At 41.2% G+C, this 19,038-nt stretch overlaps 1 long non-coding RNA gene across 1 annotated transcript; it reads left to right on the forward strand.

Annotated features, from left to right (window-relative positions):
• The first annotated feature begins 9,115 nt into the window (after positions 1 to 9,115).
• Positions 9,116 to 16,133, forward strand: LOC129828693 (uncharacterized). Its single transcript, XR_008755274.1, has 3 exons — positions 9,116 to 15,407; positions 15,519 to 15,590; positions 15,776 to 16,133. It is a non-coding gene; the product is annotated as an uncharacterized LOC129828693 (long non-coding RNA).
• The last annotated feature ends 2,905 nt before the right edge of the window (positions 16,134 to 19,038 follow it).

The raw sequence follows: 19,038 nt of genomic DNA on the forward strand, positions 1-19,038 counted from the left end.
GCAGAAAGTTGAGGCAAGCTGGAGACATAGTGACCTCTACTGGCAAGAGGTTGCAGTACAGCATTAGGTTTGTCAACCGTCATATTGAAGGGCCTTAAAAAAAGCATTGAAAATAAATTCATAAAAGAATAATCATAGAACTGTATAAAATAAAATAGTTGTATGTTATAGCTGTTATAGTTAAGTTTGTGTATGTATGTACTGTCTTGCTGTTTTCCAATCTATGTCAGGGTCTATGAATCCAACAGAGTAGTTAAAAATCAATTAAGCATTACCCCTGCAAATGAGTTTGAGTGATGGAAAGCTTCTCAGTGCCATGCACCTGGAATTGAATTGCACATCTAAATGATCAACCAATCTGAGTTAATGCATTTTCCTCTCTTTTTCTGAAACTTTTTTCTACGGCCCTTAGCGCAACTTTTTTTTTTGTATGGAAATTAAAATGTTATACCGATTGTTGGGTTACCAGTCAACCTCTGATGGTTGTGTCCCTTGCACATTATTTACCTTAAAGTAACTGTCCAGTGTTTCCAGATTTCAATGAAATATGACCTATAATTAGTTACAATATGAGTAAAATAGTTTTCCTTACAAGTTTGTTTTATTAAGTATGCTAAAGAGCAGCTTTTCTATGTTGGATTGGTGTGAACGTAACCCAACAACAGGATGGTGTCGGTGTATACCAGCCATTAAAAATATTCATGCGAGTAGATCACTGATTGGCCAGCTCATCCTCTTCAGAAGGATGAGATCATCCTCTATGAGGAAATAGCAAGCATGTTTGAAAACAGTCTGTGGTGAGTTTTTTAAAGTGTTCTTTTCTCCAATGTATGCTTTGGCCACAAATACATAGGTTACACGTTTCGTCACAATATTGGTTTGAACATTCACTTGAGGACAGACGCCAGAATGAACGTTCTACTCAATATATGGTCAGTCGGCACTGATGAAGATTTCACCAAAAGTGCATTACAGTCAATAGCGGTGCGTGGGTAAAATCACTGATGAAGCCAAGCCAAGCCAGTAAAAAAAGCCATATTACAACCTACAGTATGCTTAGTGTAGTACACTGAAAACAAACTTAAAGATACCAAATAACTATTTAGTTCAATCAATATTGCTAAATATCATGTGGCTGTCCATGGTACTGATTTCTGTCTGTGTGTGTGCGTGATAGGGAGACCTGTTCTCAAATCGTAGTCTACTGCACACAACTTCATCTCTCCTACATCCCATACTCCCCACCTCTTCCTTTACTGACTGGTGCACGCAATATAATTGCCCCTCCCTACTACTAGCATCCGACTCCCATTGCCAAAGATCGAGTCCTTTTGCCCGGATCAAGGACTTGACTTCCCTGCAGCCCAGCGAGACCTGAATATTTACCCCCTCTCTCCTCACAGCACTCTTAGTCACAACATCAGCCTTTTCATTATCCTCCACACCCACATGGGCGGGAACCCAGCCAAAGCTTACCACCACTCCCATTCTCTCCAATCCCATTAACAGCACCATCACCTCCACAAACAAGTCTCCCCTATCAGACATGCTCGTCTTCACGCTACTCAACACTGCAGCCGAATCAGAGCAGATCACCACTCTGAGTGGTTTCAACTCACCTTCACCTATAATCATGGCCATCAACTCGGCCGCATACACTGACACATAATCAGTTAACCGCTAACATACTCTAACATTGAAATCTGGGATATACACCCCTGCCCCCACCCTACCGCTGACTGGATCATTTGAACCATCTGTATATATCCTTAAAAAACAATGAAAACGATTATCTATATATCGCTCCGCACCCCGTCTCATGTCATCACCCCATTCTCTCCTGCCCTCAATCATTTCCACATCTACACTTGGTTTTGGAAACAATCACAAAGGAACTCTCCACAATGCATTTGTCGGCCCTATCTCTCTCGCCCAGTCCATATTCTACCACTTTCTGCCCAATCGTCCATCCGTACGCCCTCTGCTTACCCACTCCTTGCTCCCAACATTCCCTGGTTGTCGTGACCACAGGATGTTCTTCTGAACTCCCTTTCAACCTTGCCCAGTACGCTAATGCAATTTTGTCCCGCCTTATCCTCAGTGGCAGTTCCCCACTATCCACCTGAAGCAGGTGTCGTCCTGAAGGCACCCACACACAATCTCAGGACCCTTGACTGTATCCTACCCAGGTGCTGTAGTACCGTTTTGGCTTCCGATCCATATACAAAGCACCCATAATCCAAAGATGACCTGATCAATGATCAACAGTGTTTGTCTATCTGACTCCCAATCATATCCTCACACTGCCTCATGAGGTTCATCACCTTCCTATCCTTAATTTCAATATACTCAACATGTCTCTTCCACGTAAGCCTCTCATCAAACCACATACATAACTACTTAAACTCAGCCACCCTACCTCTATCCTGACCGTATATTTGCAGCCTAACATCTTTAACCTTCCTCCTAGAAAACACCATAAAGCAGGACTTGGCCACAGACATCCTAAATCCCTATGTTAGAGACCAATCTTCCACAACTGCCACAGCTTCTTGCATCTTCCTTATCACATATTTCACATTCCCACCTCTCTTCCATACATCATCAGCATACAAGGCCACACCCACTCCCTGTCCCACCTCCTTAAATAGGTGGGATCGAACAGGAAGTCAATGATCCAGTTATACACACGTCCCCCAATGCCCAATGCACTCAACTTGATCAACAACCCTCCCCTCCACATGGTATTGTAAGCTTTCTCAATGTCAAAATACACAACACTCATCACATCTTTTATTGTCAGGGCCTTGGCTGTCTCTGTACTGACTGTCACCAGGGCATCCATGGCAGACCTTCACCTGAACCCACTCTGTGCTACGCTCATTAAACCTCTAACTTCCAATAAATACATCATCCTACTCACTAACATCTATTCCATCAACTTTCATGTTGGATGTCAGTGCGATAGGCCTATAACTGCCCGCCCTAGCGGGATCTTTCCCTGGTTTTACAAACGGCAAAAACACCGCACATTTCCACCCAGCAGGTATTACCCCAGTCCTCCACACCTTATTATACAACCCTAACACTCCTTCCAACACACTGTTCGGTGTGTGCCTAAACATCACATAACACACCCTATCTTCTCCAGGAGCAGTCCGCCCACACCCCTCCAACTCCCTTGTCATCTCAAACATAGAAAACTCTGCATCCATAGCTTCTCCTGATTGCCCTTATTTCTTTAAAACATCTCCACGCTCCTTTAACTTTTCCCTACGTCTCCTCTTACTCTCATCACACAGGTGATCACATCTATGAACCGCTGGAAATGCACCACCTAGGACATCTGCCTTTTCTTTACTTGATACAGCTGTGATGTTTCCTTCTACCAACACTGGAATTCCAGCATTTTTTGTTGTTGAAATCTCTGTTTATTCTGTTTTACACACAAGACAACACAAAACAATATAAATAATATTCTCAACTAGAAAAAATACAAATAAAAAACAATAGCTTTAAAGAGAGCGTACTTTAGACATGTTAAACACACTGGGCAGAAGGCTACAAAGGTTAAAGGGCTAAGGGGAAATCTGTAGTACAGGGACAGAGCAGACACCTCACCATTGTTCCTGTAAACAGACAAAGGATAGGGGTGGAGAAATGCAACCACTCACAGACAGTCATGGCCACAGACCGACCATCCACTGTACCAAAAATAAAGTTTAGAATGTTTAAAAAAAAATAATATTATGTAAGCGTGAACAAAATTTTAAATTAAAAAACAGAGCAAAACAAGCTCACATTTTAGTCTCTGACCGGGCAAGATGAACAAGGCATCCGCAGGTCACAATCAATAAGCACATCATCAACCTTAATGCCCCCCCCCCAACAAAAAAAAAAACACACAAAGAAATGCTCATCCAACCCTTAAGTCACAGGGGAGTCAAATACAGACTTATTTTTGTTTTAATATGAATGCCGGGATGGACTGTTTAAAGTGAGACCGTAATGGAGCCCAAGCCTCATAAAACAGCTTGGGGTTCCCACGTGTATTGAATTAAAAATGTTCTAGTTTCAGAGAGCACAACACATCTCTGTCACGTTCCTGACCTATTTCTGTTAGTTTGTTGTATGTGTTAGTTGGTCAGGACGTGAGTTTGAGTGGGCATTCTATGTTTTCTGTTTCTATGTTGGTTTAAGGGTTGCCTGGTATGGCTCTTAATTAGAGGCAGGTGTTTGGCGTTTTCCTCTAATTGAGAGTCATATTTAGGTAGGTTGTTTCACAGTGTTGTTGTGGGTGGTTGTCTCCTGTGTCAGTGTTTGTCGCACCATACGGGACTGTTCGGTTTGTTTTGTTCATCGTTCTTTTGTGTAGTCTATTTTTCCCTGTTCGCGCTTTATTTGTAAGTTCGTATTGTTCAGGTCTGTCTATACATTTCGGTTTTGTTATTTTGTAGTTTATTCAAGTATAGGTCGTTTTCTGTCTTCATTGTTTTGTCGTGTCTTTATTAAATTATGTATTCACAACCCGCTGCGCCTTGGTTCAATCACTACTCCTCCTTTTCGGTTGAAGAGGAGGAGGACTACCTTTACAATCTCTCACCCAACATTTACAAGATGGGGGAATTGCCATCTCACAGTTCTGTAGTATTAGCCGTCAAGCTAAAAGAGTTGTATAAGCAACAGTGTCCAACTAAATTCTTGACAGGGAATTTAGTGGCAGTACTCCAAAAAGGGCTGTAAGGGGAGACGGATCTATAACAGTGTCATATACTTCAGAGAAACATTTAAATATTAATTCCCAGAAACCTGACAGTTTGAGACAGTCCCAAAACATATGATACAGTGTGGCTGGTTCTGTTTTACATCGGACACAGGCAGGATCAAAATCAGAGAATATTCTTCTAAGTTTGGCCCCGGACCAGTGGATACGGTGAACCACCTTGAGTTGAATGAGGCTGTGTCTAGTGCTGAAAGAGGACGAATGCACCCTGAGCAGCACAGATTCCCAGGTGGCTTCCCCAAGTTCCTCCCATAAATTATTTTCCCATCGAGTGTTTAAAGGCACCAAAGAAGTCATTAATGATTGCATATACATCTGAAATTGCGCCCCTAGGAAACTTGTCCAGCTCAAATATGCTCTCCATAGCTGTATTCGCAGGCCTATGTGGAAATTCAGGTGTGTTAGCTCTGACAAAGTTCCTAGTCTGGAGATAGCGGAAAAAGTGGGATTGGGGAGGTTGAACTTTTCCTGTAGCTGAGCAAAAGAGGCAAATGTATCATCAAAGAATAATTGGGCTAGTGAGGAGAGGCCTAGTGCGTGCCAGATGCCAAAAGCCCCATCATTTAAAGATGGAGGAAATAAAATGTTCTGATTGATTGGGCCTGATAGAGAAAAGCCTTGGAGGCTGAAGGCTAAACGGAACTGATTCCAAATTTTAAGAGACTGCTTTACAATTGGGTTGACACACCTTTTGCCTAGGGACACTGGGAGAGACGAGCACAACACAGAAGCAAGTGCAGCAGGTTTACATGATTCAGACTCCATCTGGACCCAGAGTGGTCTAGGGCCAGTAGGATCAGTCTGCAGCAAGTACAAAAGGGCTCTGAAATGTATGTATAGTATGTCTAAAAATTAGGTAGAGCTAAACCACCCAATGCCTTAGGCTTCTGTAAATGTTTTCTATCAATCCGTGGTACCTTGCCATCCCAAATAAAATACATGAATGTTTGATCCAGTGAATTAAAAAAAGATTTTGTAATAAAAATTGATTAACATTGAAGTAAATATAAAAATTTGGGCAACACATTCATTTTAATGACTTTAATCCTTCCAATAGGAGAAAGAGGTAGCAAATTCCAAAAATTAAAAGATTGTTTCAAACTGTCTGCTAGAGCAACAATGTTTTCCTGAAACAAATTTGAATATTTCCTTGTCACTTTAACTCCCAAGTAGGTGAATTGATCCCGGACAATCCTAAACTGAGAACTTGTAAAAGAACACTTTAAAGCAGCCTTATTTACAGGAAAAAGCTCACTCTTGCCTAGATTCAGCTTGTACCCTGAGATTGGTCCAAACTTTTTAAGAACAGATAAGGCACGTGGAAATGAGGTATCAGGTTTGGAGAGAAACAGAAGGAGGTCGTCAGCATATAGCGAGACTTTCTGCTCTAAGCCCGTCCTGATTATACCTTGAATGGCATCATTAGAGCGTAGTGCGATGGCGAGGGACTTGATTGCCAAAGCAAACATCAAGGGGGAGAGTGGATAACCCTGTCTGGATCCCCAGTGCAAGGGAAAGTAGTCAGACGACAAGTTGTCCCACCGAAGCCATGGGAGAAAAATAAAGAATCTTTAACAACGCATTGAATTTGGGGCCAAATCTATAAAAGGCCGCTGTTAGGTAGTCCCACTCAACGCAGTCAAAAGCGTTTTCCACATCAAGTGAGATCACCACCTCTGGGTCCCCCGACGCTGGGGAGTACAGTATATTCATTAGGCGTCTAATATTGAAAAACAAATGCCTATTTCTCACAAAGCCAGTCTGGTCAGAGTGTATTACTTGGTGCAGCGAGCCTTCCATACGAATGGCTAAGAGCTTGGCTAGGATTTTGTAATCACAGTTTAAACGTGAGATTGGGTGATAGGATCCACATTCCAGGGGGTCTTTGTTTTTCTTTAGAAGTAATGAAATTGAAGCCTGATAAAGATTAGGCGGTACCTTTGAGGTATTAAGGCACTCTGCAAATAATTGAGACAAGAATGGACAAAGCAGACCAGAAAACGTCCTGTAAAATTTGGTTGGAAAACCGTCCGGACCCGGTGATTTACCACTTTTCATTGCGGACACTGCTGTTGCAATCTCCTCAGGTGTAAATTCTTCTAAACAGATGGGAGTCTGTATCAATTGAAGGCATTTTCAAACCATTAAAGAAATAATCAATCAGCAAAGGGTCTTGAGGGGATTCAGAGGTGTATAGCGCAGAGTAAAATTGTTTGAATTGATCATTGATCTCTTTATGTGTAACTGTGGTGGCACCAGACAGGGTCCTTATTTGTGGGATTAAACATGAGGCCTCAGGGAATTCCAGCATTTTTACCTTTCCCCATCATTTTCTTTTTTACCAATGGTGGAGAAAAATTCCCGCCATGCCTCCCTTTTCCCTCTTAATCGTTCTTCTCGTTATCACTCTCTTCCTTTGATACTCCATGAGATTCCTTTCTGTCAAGCGATTCCCGTAGAGCTATATCTGTTTCCTGGACCACCTTTGAGCTCTCATCTGTCCACCATGGCATCACCCGCTGTCTTCCTCCCCCCTGAACACATCGGAACGGTCACATCTGCAGCTGATATAATTACAGATGTTACTGCCTCAGCGCACTCATCCACAGACCCCCTCCGTTGATACATTTTGTCCCTCCCGCTCACACCAGGTACTTGAACATCTTCCAGTTAGCTTTCTCAAAGCACCACCTCATGTTATTGCCTCTATTCTGCATACACACACTCATATTGACCTTACTATCGAACCAGAAAATGATCACTCCCTACTGTGGTTTCTCTCATCACTTCCCATTCATACCTCCCTGCCACCACCGCAGATACCAAAGTCTAAGCATGACACTGTACCCCTCGCCACATTGATTCTCGTCCCCCAACCCATCATTAACACACACTAATCCTGTAATCCATACATTCTTCAGTTATACTCCCATTGTTATATTTTATGTTATCTTTTGTTATATTTACGCGTATTGGCACAACATATTAATTTATGGTTAGATCACAAACACCTTCATAATCAATGGCCTATGAAGAGAATTAAATCAAAACCACAAATCCAAATCCCAATCTCAGTGGTGTAAAGTACTTAAGTAAAAATACTTTTAAGTACAATTTAAGTCATTTTTGGGGTATCTGTACTTTACTTTACTATTTTTATTTTTGACAACTTAAAAGTAAATAATGTACTTTTTACTCCTTATATTTTCCCTGGCACCCAAAAGTACTCGTTACATTTTGAATGCTTAGCAGGACAGGAAAATAGTCTAATTCACGCACTTATCAAGAGAACATCCCTGGTAATCCCTACTGCCTCTGATCTGACAGACTCACTAAACATAAATGTTTGTTTGTGAATTATGTCTGAGTGTTGAATTGTGCCCCTGGCTATCCGTAAATTTAAAAAACAAGAAAATTGTGTCTTCTATTTGGCTTAATATAAATAAAACGCTACGGCTTCAACATGTTATACTATTTTTTGGGGTCCAGACAGCATCAGATACATGAGCTACACATACTGAGACAGAGGGGCGTTGTTCCCTCGCTCAAATGATTTCTCCAGTGAGATTCAGCAACTTGCGAATTGACAGAAAAATATGAAAACACAGAAAGAGATTCATATTTTTTATTGGTCAAATATTTGGGGAACCTATGCATCCATGAATGCATGGCAATGATTCTAGTGTCTTGGAAACATGATGACATTTCAAAAGGAGGGACATAATTCATAGGAAACCTTTTGTCATCATTATGCTGTTGGCAGATTGACTTCAGATGCAGTATAACCACAGATTTGTATAACTAAACCAATACATACCACATCCTGTCATAGCAAATGGGAACAAATGAGCCATAAACTAAACCAATACATACCACATCCTGTCGTAGCAAATGGGAACAAATGAGCCATAGTGGGCAGAACAAGCAAGGAGGTGGGCAGAGCCAAGAACGAGCTAGCGAAATCCTATTGGTGCGTTCTAGGTACATTTGCATATTTCCGTTGGGGAACGCCTACTCTGTGAAGTGAACGCGTTCAAAACTTCGGTAAAGTCTACAAAACGTAGTCCACGCTGTTCGTAACAGATTGTAATTTTGGGAACAGAAAACTATTAAGATCAAATGTTTAATCGATTGGTAAATTATCAGAATGTCGGCCAAAATTCCTCTCGTTCATCCAGTGAACTATTTGTCTCATTGTTCTATCAGTGGTATAACTTCAGGTAACGTAAACTCACGTAAACTCGTACATCGCCATGGTCCGTACAGTTGCCCTTATTTTCACTCGATCTGTCCAATTTATCACCTTATCGCCTCTAAAATGTAAATAAAACACTATAAAGAGTTTATATAATGTGTCATTGCATACCTATTTGAAGGTTTGTGTCGAATTTGAATCGGGTTTTTAGGGCGGTGCTAAAGTGATCTTAGAAGTAAACAGCGGCTTTGAGAATGATGATCGCATGCAATGATGACGAAAAAAATGACTAGGTATCCCCCCTTGCCCCTGTCACTGTCCATTTCTTGTTTTTAAACGATGAGAGAAGTGCTACACCTGGTGGAGAGAGATTGTAACACAGAAATAGTTGCTTTATGTGTGCTGTACGTTACGACATGACACATCAAGATGTATCTGAGGGTCAGTTTTTTCAACTTTTCTCCAATACTATAGAGCCTTTACCATGTCGATTAACGCTTGAATAGAAACCTAGTTCACACCCCCGATTTTGAAGTCAACATAGTCGCTACTGTCCCATTAGTTTTCTTTGTAGCCTCGTTTGAATGTCGCGGTTACGCACATTTGTGCGGAACGGGGTGAGTTTACGTTAGCTAGCTAAGATTGAATGGACAGTACAACATTTGAGCTAGCTAATGTTAGCATTGCTAGCTATTTCTGACTAACTTTGGTAGCTAATAGCAACATTTCCCTCTCTTTAAAGTACATTTGACAACATAATGATGGCAAAGTTGCTTCCTACTAATTATTTGCCTACTTTAGCACTGTCATTGTTTTTCAGAGCAAGATGTAGTTTAATTTAGACAACTCATTATGCCTGTTCAGAATGACGGCATTGGTCATCAGTGGGGCACCAATATGGCTGCGGGCGGCGTCTGTAGAAAGTTCATAACAATGGGAACGATACAACCGAGTGAAGGCGGTGCAATCCATGAATAAAACTAGTCAACAACATAATTTGGGTATGAGTTAACATTATGATATGCGTGATGTGAGTTGTACATTTCTGACCAACCAGGGTTGCCAGGTCAAGCAAAAATGTCTCACCAATGACCACTCAAAACCCGCCCAAAAGGCCTGAATACTAGCCCTTTTTTTGTTGTTGCCATATCTATACAATAAACCATTTGTTTCATAACGTTTTCGAGCCAATTAAGAAGGAATATCATAGTAACGACGTTTGAAGCTAAATTCGGGTTTCCTCAAAATAATAATTATTGCAAGCTATGACATAAAGGAATTTGAATATGTAGCAAGAGAAGATAATTTTCCCTTATTAAACTCGCCAGATAAATTTCCATCAATGGATGTCAATGTAACTCGTTTAACTGCTATGATTAAGCAATAAGGCACAAGGGGGTATGATATATGGCCAATATACCACGGCTAAGGGCTGTTCTTAAGCATGACGTAACGCGGAGTGCCTGGATACAGCCGTTAGCCGTGGTATATTGGACATATACCACTACCCCCCGGGGTGCCTTATTGCTATTATAAACTCCTTACCAATGTAATTATAACAGTAAAAAGTTATGTTTTGCCATACCTGTGGTATATGGTCTTTCAGCTTTCAGCCAATCAGAATTCAGGGCTCGATCCAGGTATATAATTGTAAATAAATCCCCTTTGTGCATAACTATAGATAAATCTGACAGGAGTGTTTGAGTGATGAAAGTTGGACAGAGGATCTCTAAATCTCTTGAGCAAGAAATGCTTGATGTACATAAAAAAAATAATGTTAGTCAATTGTGCTGTTTTTTTTAAAACCTTTATTTAACTAGGCAAGTCAGTTAAGAACAAATTCTTATTTTCAATGACGGCCTAGGAACAGTGGGTTAACTGCCTTGTTCAGGGGCAGAGCGACAAAGATTACCTTGTCAGCTCAGGGATTCGATCACAAGTCCAACACTCTAACCACTAGGCTACCTGCCACCGCCTGTTATTATGTGCCAGATGTCAAGACTACAAACCGTTATAAATGGCCCATTTGCAAAATTGAGTTTGCATTTCAATAGATATAGGCTACAGACTAAAATCTGTGTTTATGTTTGTAATTACATTTTGCCATAGTTTGCTTAAATAAAGGCAGGTAGCCTGTAGCCTATAGCCCCTGATAGGCCTACATCTCACGCTTAGTTCAAATGAACAGAATAATTTATTCAACATGAATAGCGAGGCGATTTCGCAATAAGAAGTGCTTGAGTTTCCCAGTAATAGGCTACTGAGGATGTGGTCATAAATTCAATCACTGAATTAAATATTAATAATATGTATATTACCCGAATATGCTTGTCAACAACAGCCAGTGTTTATTTTTTATAATTTGTTTTACCTGTAGCCTAATCTGACTACTGTTACTGTCAATCTAATGCGTTCATAATAACACAAGGCTATAACAACAATAAACTGAAGTTATAGGCTACTTATGCCAGCTCCTATAGGCTACACAAGTGGCACAAATTGATTTGCAATGACTCTAGTGATATTGTTATTTCAACATATGTATTGTATAAAATGGAAGCCTACAATGGCATAGACATTAATAGGCTACTTGACAGCCGACAGAGGCAAATGTATAATTCTCCACATTTAGCCTAATGTCAGCTTCATTGAGGACTTTTCCCCATAGAAAGAACCTTGCTAGGTTCCATAACTTCAACTTCCATTTTAAATTTCCACTAGAGCAGCCCCTGAGACTCAAGAACTGAGCATGCATAAAGCACTTGGCTTGATAACCATTTTCTTTAAGCAGTCAACATTAGAATGCAGTTTAAACCACCTCCTAGCGGATTTGTGTAATGCGCTCTAGTGCGCCCAAAGTCTTTTTCCAGTGCTTTGTCTGCACTATTTCTTGATGTGCATCAGTTCTGTCGCATTAATGTGTTACAGAGAAAGGTTTGGAAAGCAGCAGGTCACAGTGAAATATATTGTCACAACCTGCTCCTTCTCCTCTATATATTTTGAAGAGAAATGGCGTCCAACATGGCATTTTTCTTTCAAATATATTTCACTGTGACCTGCTGCTGACTGTCAGGTAGTTAGGCAGGCTGTTGCTAAGTGAGTGATTGGTGGGAGGGAGTGTGTGTTGATTGCAGTACACTTATAAGCTAAGTCACGGTGAATGTACACCAAATAGCAGTAAATTGCAGTGTGCTGCTTAGGCCGCCCATTGTGAGTCGCTTGTGGGTATGCTGGCAGCATATGGCAGCATGTTCGATTGTGCATCAAGAATTCAGCATAGCAAGTTTGTATGAAGTTCTGGTTATTAAATGGGTACATAGTTCAATAGGAATATCCTCTAAAAAGCTCTGGTGACAAACAAGCTTTGCTGCCCTGTTTCCAATTGTCCACATGCCTGGGAGGAGGTAAAGTAAATAAACTCAGCAAAAAAAGAAACTTCCTCTCACTGTCAACTGCGTTTATTTTCAGGAAACTTAACATGTGTAAATATTTGTATGAACATAACAACATTCAACAACTGAGACATAAACTGAACAAGTTCCACAGACCTGTGACTAACAGAAATGGAATAATGTGTCCCTGAACAAAGGGGGGGGGTCAAAATCAAAAGTAACAGTCAGTATCTGGTGTGGCCACCAGCAGCATTAAGTACTGCAGTGCATCTTCTCCTCATGGACTGCACCAGATGTGCCAGATCTTGCTGTGAGATGTTACCCCACTCTTCCACCTAGGCACCTGCAAATTCCCGGACATTTCTGGGGGGAAGGGCCCTAGCCCTCACCCTCCGATCCAGCAGGTCCCAGGCGTGCTCAATGGGATTGAGATCCGGGCTCTTCGCTGGCCATGGCAGAGCACTGACATTCCTGTCTTGCAGGAAATCACGCACAGAACGAGCAGTATGGTTGGTGGCATTGTCATGCTGGAGGGTCATGTCAGGATGAGTCTGCAGGAAGGCTACCACATGAGGGAGGAGGATGTCTTCCCTGTAACGCACAGCGTTGAGATTCCCTGCAATGACAACAAGCTCAGGCCGATAATGCTGTGACACACCGCCCCAGACCATGACGGACCCTCCACCTCCAAATCGATCCCGCTCCAGAGGACAGGCCTCGGTGTAACGCTCACTGCTTTGACGATAAACACGAATCCGACCATCACCCCTGGTGAGACAAAACCGCAACTCGTCAGTGAAGAGCACTTTTTGCCAGTCCTGTCTGGTCCAGCGACGGTGGGTTTGTGCCCATAGGCGACGTTGTTGCTGGTGATGTCTAGTGAGGACCGGCCTTACAAGTCTACAAGCCCTCAGTCCAGCCTCTCTCAGCCTATTGTGGACAGTCGAGCACTGATGAGGGATTGTGCATTCCTGGTGTAACTCGGGCAGTTGTTGTTGCCATCCTGTACCTGTCCCGCAGGTGTGATATTCAGATGTACCTTTCCTGTGCAGGTGTTGTTACACATGGTCTGCCACTGCGAGGACTATCAGCTGTCCGTCCCCTCTCCCTGTAGTGCTGTCTTAGGCATCTCACAGTACGGACATTGCAAATTATTGCCCTGGCCACATCTGCAGTCCTCATGCCTCCTTGCAGCATGCCTAAGCACGTTCACACAGATGAGCAGGGACCCTGGGCATCTTTCTTTTGGTGTTTTTCAGAGTCCGTAGAAAGGCCTCTTTAGTGTCATAAGTTTTCATAACTGTGACCTTAATTGCCTACCGTCTGTAAGCTGTTTGTGTCTTAACGACCGTTCCACAAGTGCATGTTCATTAATTGTTTATGGTTCATTGAACAAGCATGGGAAACAGTCTTTAAACCCTTTACAATAAAGATCTGTGAAGTTATTTGGATTTTGACTAATTATCTTTGAAAGACTGGGTCCAGAAAAAGGGATGTTTCTTTTTTTTTTGCTGAGTTTACATTTTGAGAATGTAAAAAAAAATATGTATTGAGCTGCCAACTAGCTAGCTATCTAGCCAACTTCACATACTGTATAGATAGCTAAGTTAATAAAAAATCACCATCTGCTTAACTTAAACAACATATTAGCCAGCTATCTTGATGTTTTTATCACTGTAAAAAGCTAACTCCAAATGCATTTGTAGGTAGCTAGCTAACAGCCATGGAGGAGAGTAAAAGGATAGCAGCCCCAACTGTCAGTAAGAGAGTAAGCTATTCTGGATAGGGCAGGTACTTTTGTGTAGTTCCTGTCCCTAGAAGTGAGGATGGAGATAATAGTAACATAATATTCAGTGAGGTGTAATTTGACTATAATGAAGTATGTTTCTTGTGATGTTTTCTGTGCTCAGATAAAGAGAGCTATGAAAGCCTGTCTATAAATGAAGAGCAGTGGTTCTCAGTCCTGGTCCAGGGGACTCAAAGGGGTGCAGATTTTGTTTTTTTCCTTAGCGCTGCAGAGCTGTTTCAAATGATCAACTCATCATCAAACTTCAAGTGGTATTTATGTATTCATTTGTGATGCTATCCTTGTTATGATCCTGTTATTGTCACATGCTACACATATGTGTGCCCATGCATCTATCAATCCAATGTTATCAGGGATATTATACTTTAGTAATCCACAATGACCTGGTGATGTAAAAGTCTAATTGCTTTGTCTTCCATATTCCTACAGATACTTTGTAACTGGAGATTCCTTCATAATGATTGCTTACAGTTAACTTGTAGGGCACTGCAAGGTTGGGTGACAAGGGCCACCTGGGACTGCCTCCTGGAGGAATTCGGGTGTGTTAAGGCTACCTGTGTCCTGCGTAACTTCATGAGGATGGACATGAGGAGCAGGAGGGGATGTGCAGCTCGCTGCCCGTGTGCCAAAGGAGTAGTCTGCTGCTCTGCAGGATGTTTCAAGGATGGGGTCCAACAACGCAGCAAGACAGGCAGTCTGTGTGCGGGAGATCTTCACCACCTACTTCTTCGAAGAGGGTGCTGTTCCCTGGCAACACCATAGACTACACTATGCACAACCAAAGGCTCTTTAAAGAGCCATTCACATTGCAATAAGAGTATTCTTCCATTAACTTAGCTATGTCAACTGCAGTTATTTAATTCCAAGTTTCTCTCCCTTTGATTTCTACTTCTCAGATGAGGGGGCTGTTTAGGTATAATTTTATTTTTTTAAACAGGCTATTTTAAATCACCCATATTGAAAAAATGTAGAACAATTAGACACGCTATAACCCACACCTACACAGTCATGTATCAATCTGATTGATGGATTGTGTTGTGCAGTAAGCAGGCTCTGATGTATAACTGTGGCTCCTTCCACCTTCAAAGAATAGGCAAGAGGGCACACCATGGAGAATAGTAAGACACGTCATTATTTCTATAACTACGCTATATTGTTTGTCCTAATGTGTTCGTTCATGTTTTTCAGCATAAAGTACTCTGCAGCCACTTAGTGTGGTGTGGACACCAGGTGAGGCCACACACACAGATTCCTGTTGAACACTCTCTCTTTAACTACCTTATTTTCTGAATGAGTCTTCTTCACTTCATCCCTCTCTCCTCTTCTCCCTAAATCCTCTAGGTTATATCAGCTGTGTCGGTGAACCCTTCCCGCATCTGAACTGGCTACATAGAGGCCACAGCATGATCAGAGGTGAGAGGTCAACAGGAAGTATTATAAAGAGATGCTTTACATTGAAATACAGATAGAGATGCAGTAGTCCCATAGTTAATGATCCAAGGTCAGTTTTGCATTTCACCTCCTGATTATTATGATGACTAACAATGTCAGAATAAAAAATAAAAGGATTAAACATGCTATCTGTCGCTCATCTGCAGATATGTTTTGATGTGAGAGAGGATGCCAACCCCCAGTGCCATCATCGCCACCTCACCCGCTTTTAAGATAACATTCGGGCCAACTAGACACTTATGTAATTGTGATGAACTGAGAGAATATTTGGGTTGCACTATGATTCATTAATCATATGCTGCCTTCCCTGCTATGTTCTTACCTCTTTCCCTTTCTGTATTTTACACCTCTCTCGCACCTCCTCTTTCTTCCTCTGTTTTATAATGCACAACAGATGTGCATTGAAGTACAGATTGAACTTGTATTTATAATATTACAATTATAGTATTTATAATGCTTGTATTTATAAGACTTGGATAATGAACTTCTTTCAATAAAGCGTTTTGCATTCTCTACTGGTTGAAATTAAGTCTCTCAATTGTTGAAATACTACACCTATCCTGTTTATCAGATCAATGCAGATGAAGAGCATTAGATATTGAGATGAACCAGTTTTAGAGTATTTACAGGTGAAGTCGGTAGTTTACTTACACCTTAGCCAAATACATTTAAACTCAGTTTTTCACAGTTCCTGACATTTATTCAAAGTAAGAATTCCCTGTTTTAGGTCAGTTAGGATCACCACTTTATTTTAAGAATGTGAAATGTCAGCATAATAGCAGAGAGAATGATTCATTTCAGATTTTATTTATTTCATCACATTCCCAGTGGGTCAGAAGTTTACTTACACTCAATTAGTATTTGGTAGCATTGCCTTTAAATTGTTCAACTTGGGTCAAACGTGTCGGGTAGCCTTCCACAAGCTTCCCACAATAAGTTGGGTGAATTTTGGTCCATTCGTCCTGACAGAGCTGGTGTAACTGAGTCAGGTTTGTAGGCCTCCTTGCTCGCACATGCTTTTTCAGTTCTGCACACACATTTTCTATAGGATAGAGGTCAGGGCTTTGTGATGGCCACTCCAATACCTTGACTTTGTTGTCCTTAAGCCATTTTGCCATCACTTTGGAAGTATGCTTGGGGTCATTGTCCATTTGGAAGACCCATTTGCGACAAAGCTTTAACTTCCTGACTGATGTCTTGAGATGTTGCTCCAATATATCCACATAATTTCCCTTCCTCGATACGCCATCTATTTTGTGAAGTGCACCAGTCCCTCCTGCAGCAAAGGACCCCCACAACATGATGCTGCCACCCCCGTGCTTCACGGTTGGGATGGTGTTCTTCGGCTTGCAAGCATCCCCCTTTTTCCTCCAAACATAACGATGGTCATTATGGCCAAACAGTTCTATTTTTGTTGCATCAGACCAGAGGACATTTCTTCAAGAAGTACGATCTTTGTCCGCATGTGCAGTTGCAAACCATAGTCTGGCTTTTTTATTGCGGTTTTGGAGCAGTGGATTCTTCCTTGCTGAGCGGCCTTTCAGGTTATGTCGATATAGGACTTGTTGTACTGTGGATATAGATACTTTTGCACCTATTTCCTCCGGCATCTTCACAAGGTCCTTTGCTGTTGTTCTGGAATTGATTTGCACTTTTCGCACCAAAGTACCTTCATCTCTAGGAGACAGAAGGCGTCTCCTTCCTGAGCGGTATGACGGCTGCGTGGTCCCATGGTGTTTCTACTTGCGTACTATTGTTTGTACAGATGAAGGTGGTACCTTTAGGTGTTTGGAAATTGCTCCCAAGGATTAACCATACTTGTGGACAACATTTTTTTCTGAGGTCTTGGGTGATTTATTTTGATTTTCCCATGTTGTCAAGCAAAGAGGCAGTGAGTTTGAAGGTAGGCCTTGAAATACATCCACAGGTACACCTCCAATTGACTCAAATGATGTCAATTAGCCTATCAGAATCTTCTAAAGCCATGACATAATTTTCTGGAATTTTCCAAGCTGTTTAAAGGCAGTCAACTTAGTGTATGTAAACTTCTGATCCACTGGAATTGTGATACAGTGAATTAAAAGTGAAATAATCTGTTCGTAAACAATTGTTGGAAAAATGACTTGTGTCATGCACAAAGTAGATGTCCTAACCGACTTGCCAAAACTATAGTTTGTTAACAAGAAATTTGTGGAGTGGTTGAAAAACGAGTTTCAATGACTCCAACCTAAGTGTATGTAAACTTCTGACTTCAACTGTACATGATGCATAGGAAGTGTAGTGTACTGTTTTTTAAAATTCTATATATTAAATTCTTTATATATGAATTACAAATCAGCCTTTAACTAGTTAAATCCTGTTTGTAGTCTATTATTTACAGTGTGTAACCATTGATGTCCCAGGACCAAGATTGGTCAACACTGTTGAAGTGTATAATTGTAATACATACATGCAGACACAGCATGATACAAAGCATCATACAAAGACTGGAATGTGATACTGGTCATGGATATGACAAAAAGAATCTCAAAGACATTCATACCTGAACTGCACCTTTATTTGCCAAGGTAGAGTACATGATATGTAAAGGCTACAATGTGGGGATCTCATGCATGGTAATAACTACATGTATATACGACTTGCATCCTTGACACAAAGTTATATTATATTCTACTCAACCCACAGGCTTCATTAATGTCATTCAGACTGTTTTGAAGTTGATACAACTGGCTATGATTGCTGAGGTTCAAAGCTAGGTTCTGAACTAATATGTATACCAAACGTTTGGGTCCATACACAGATCGGCTACATAGCTAGCTACACATCCATAGGCACACAGGTTTTTTTTATTCTCCTCTGCACAATAAGCAAGAACATACGTTATTTAATCTATCTGCATTGCATGGCAAATATCAGCAATACAAGCTTACAAAATTGTACATTCAATTTGCAGTAAATGCTTTAGCTAGCTAGATTATTTAAATCCACTGTTTCACAAGACGACAGCCTGGTTTGCTGGTTGTTTCAGGAGTCCCTAAAACATTAAAAAACAGAATTACAATTTCATACTACTGTCACAACACCCATAAAGCTAGCCAGCTAGCTGGCTAATGTTAGCTAGTCAGCTAGCTTGCAACATCGCAATTTTCGTAAATTAACTTTCTGATAAAAAAATATGCATAATCGTTTGTCTCTACATTAGCTAACATATTCCTCTCAACTGTACATTTTTTGCATGATTCGTTATGACGTTATAATCACTTACATTTGCTAATCTTGTCAGCCATCTTTGCTGAAGAAAGTCCCCAGCCTTGGGTCGCATAGCGTCAAATTCGTCATGGGAACCACTCGATATGATTGGTCATCACCCAGCCGTTGCCACTGGTGATTTGCATAAAGTTGGAAAAGT

Source organism: Salvelinus fontinalis, chromosome 30 (assembly GCF_029448725.1).
Source record: "Salvelinus fontinalis isolate EN_2023a chromosome 30, ASM2944872v1, whole genome shotgun sequence".
NCBI classification, from domain to species: Eukaryota; Metazoa; Chordata; class Actinopteri; order Salmoniformes; family Salmonidae; genus Salvelinus; species Salvelinus fontinalis.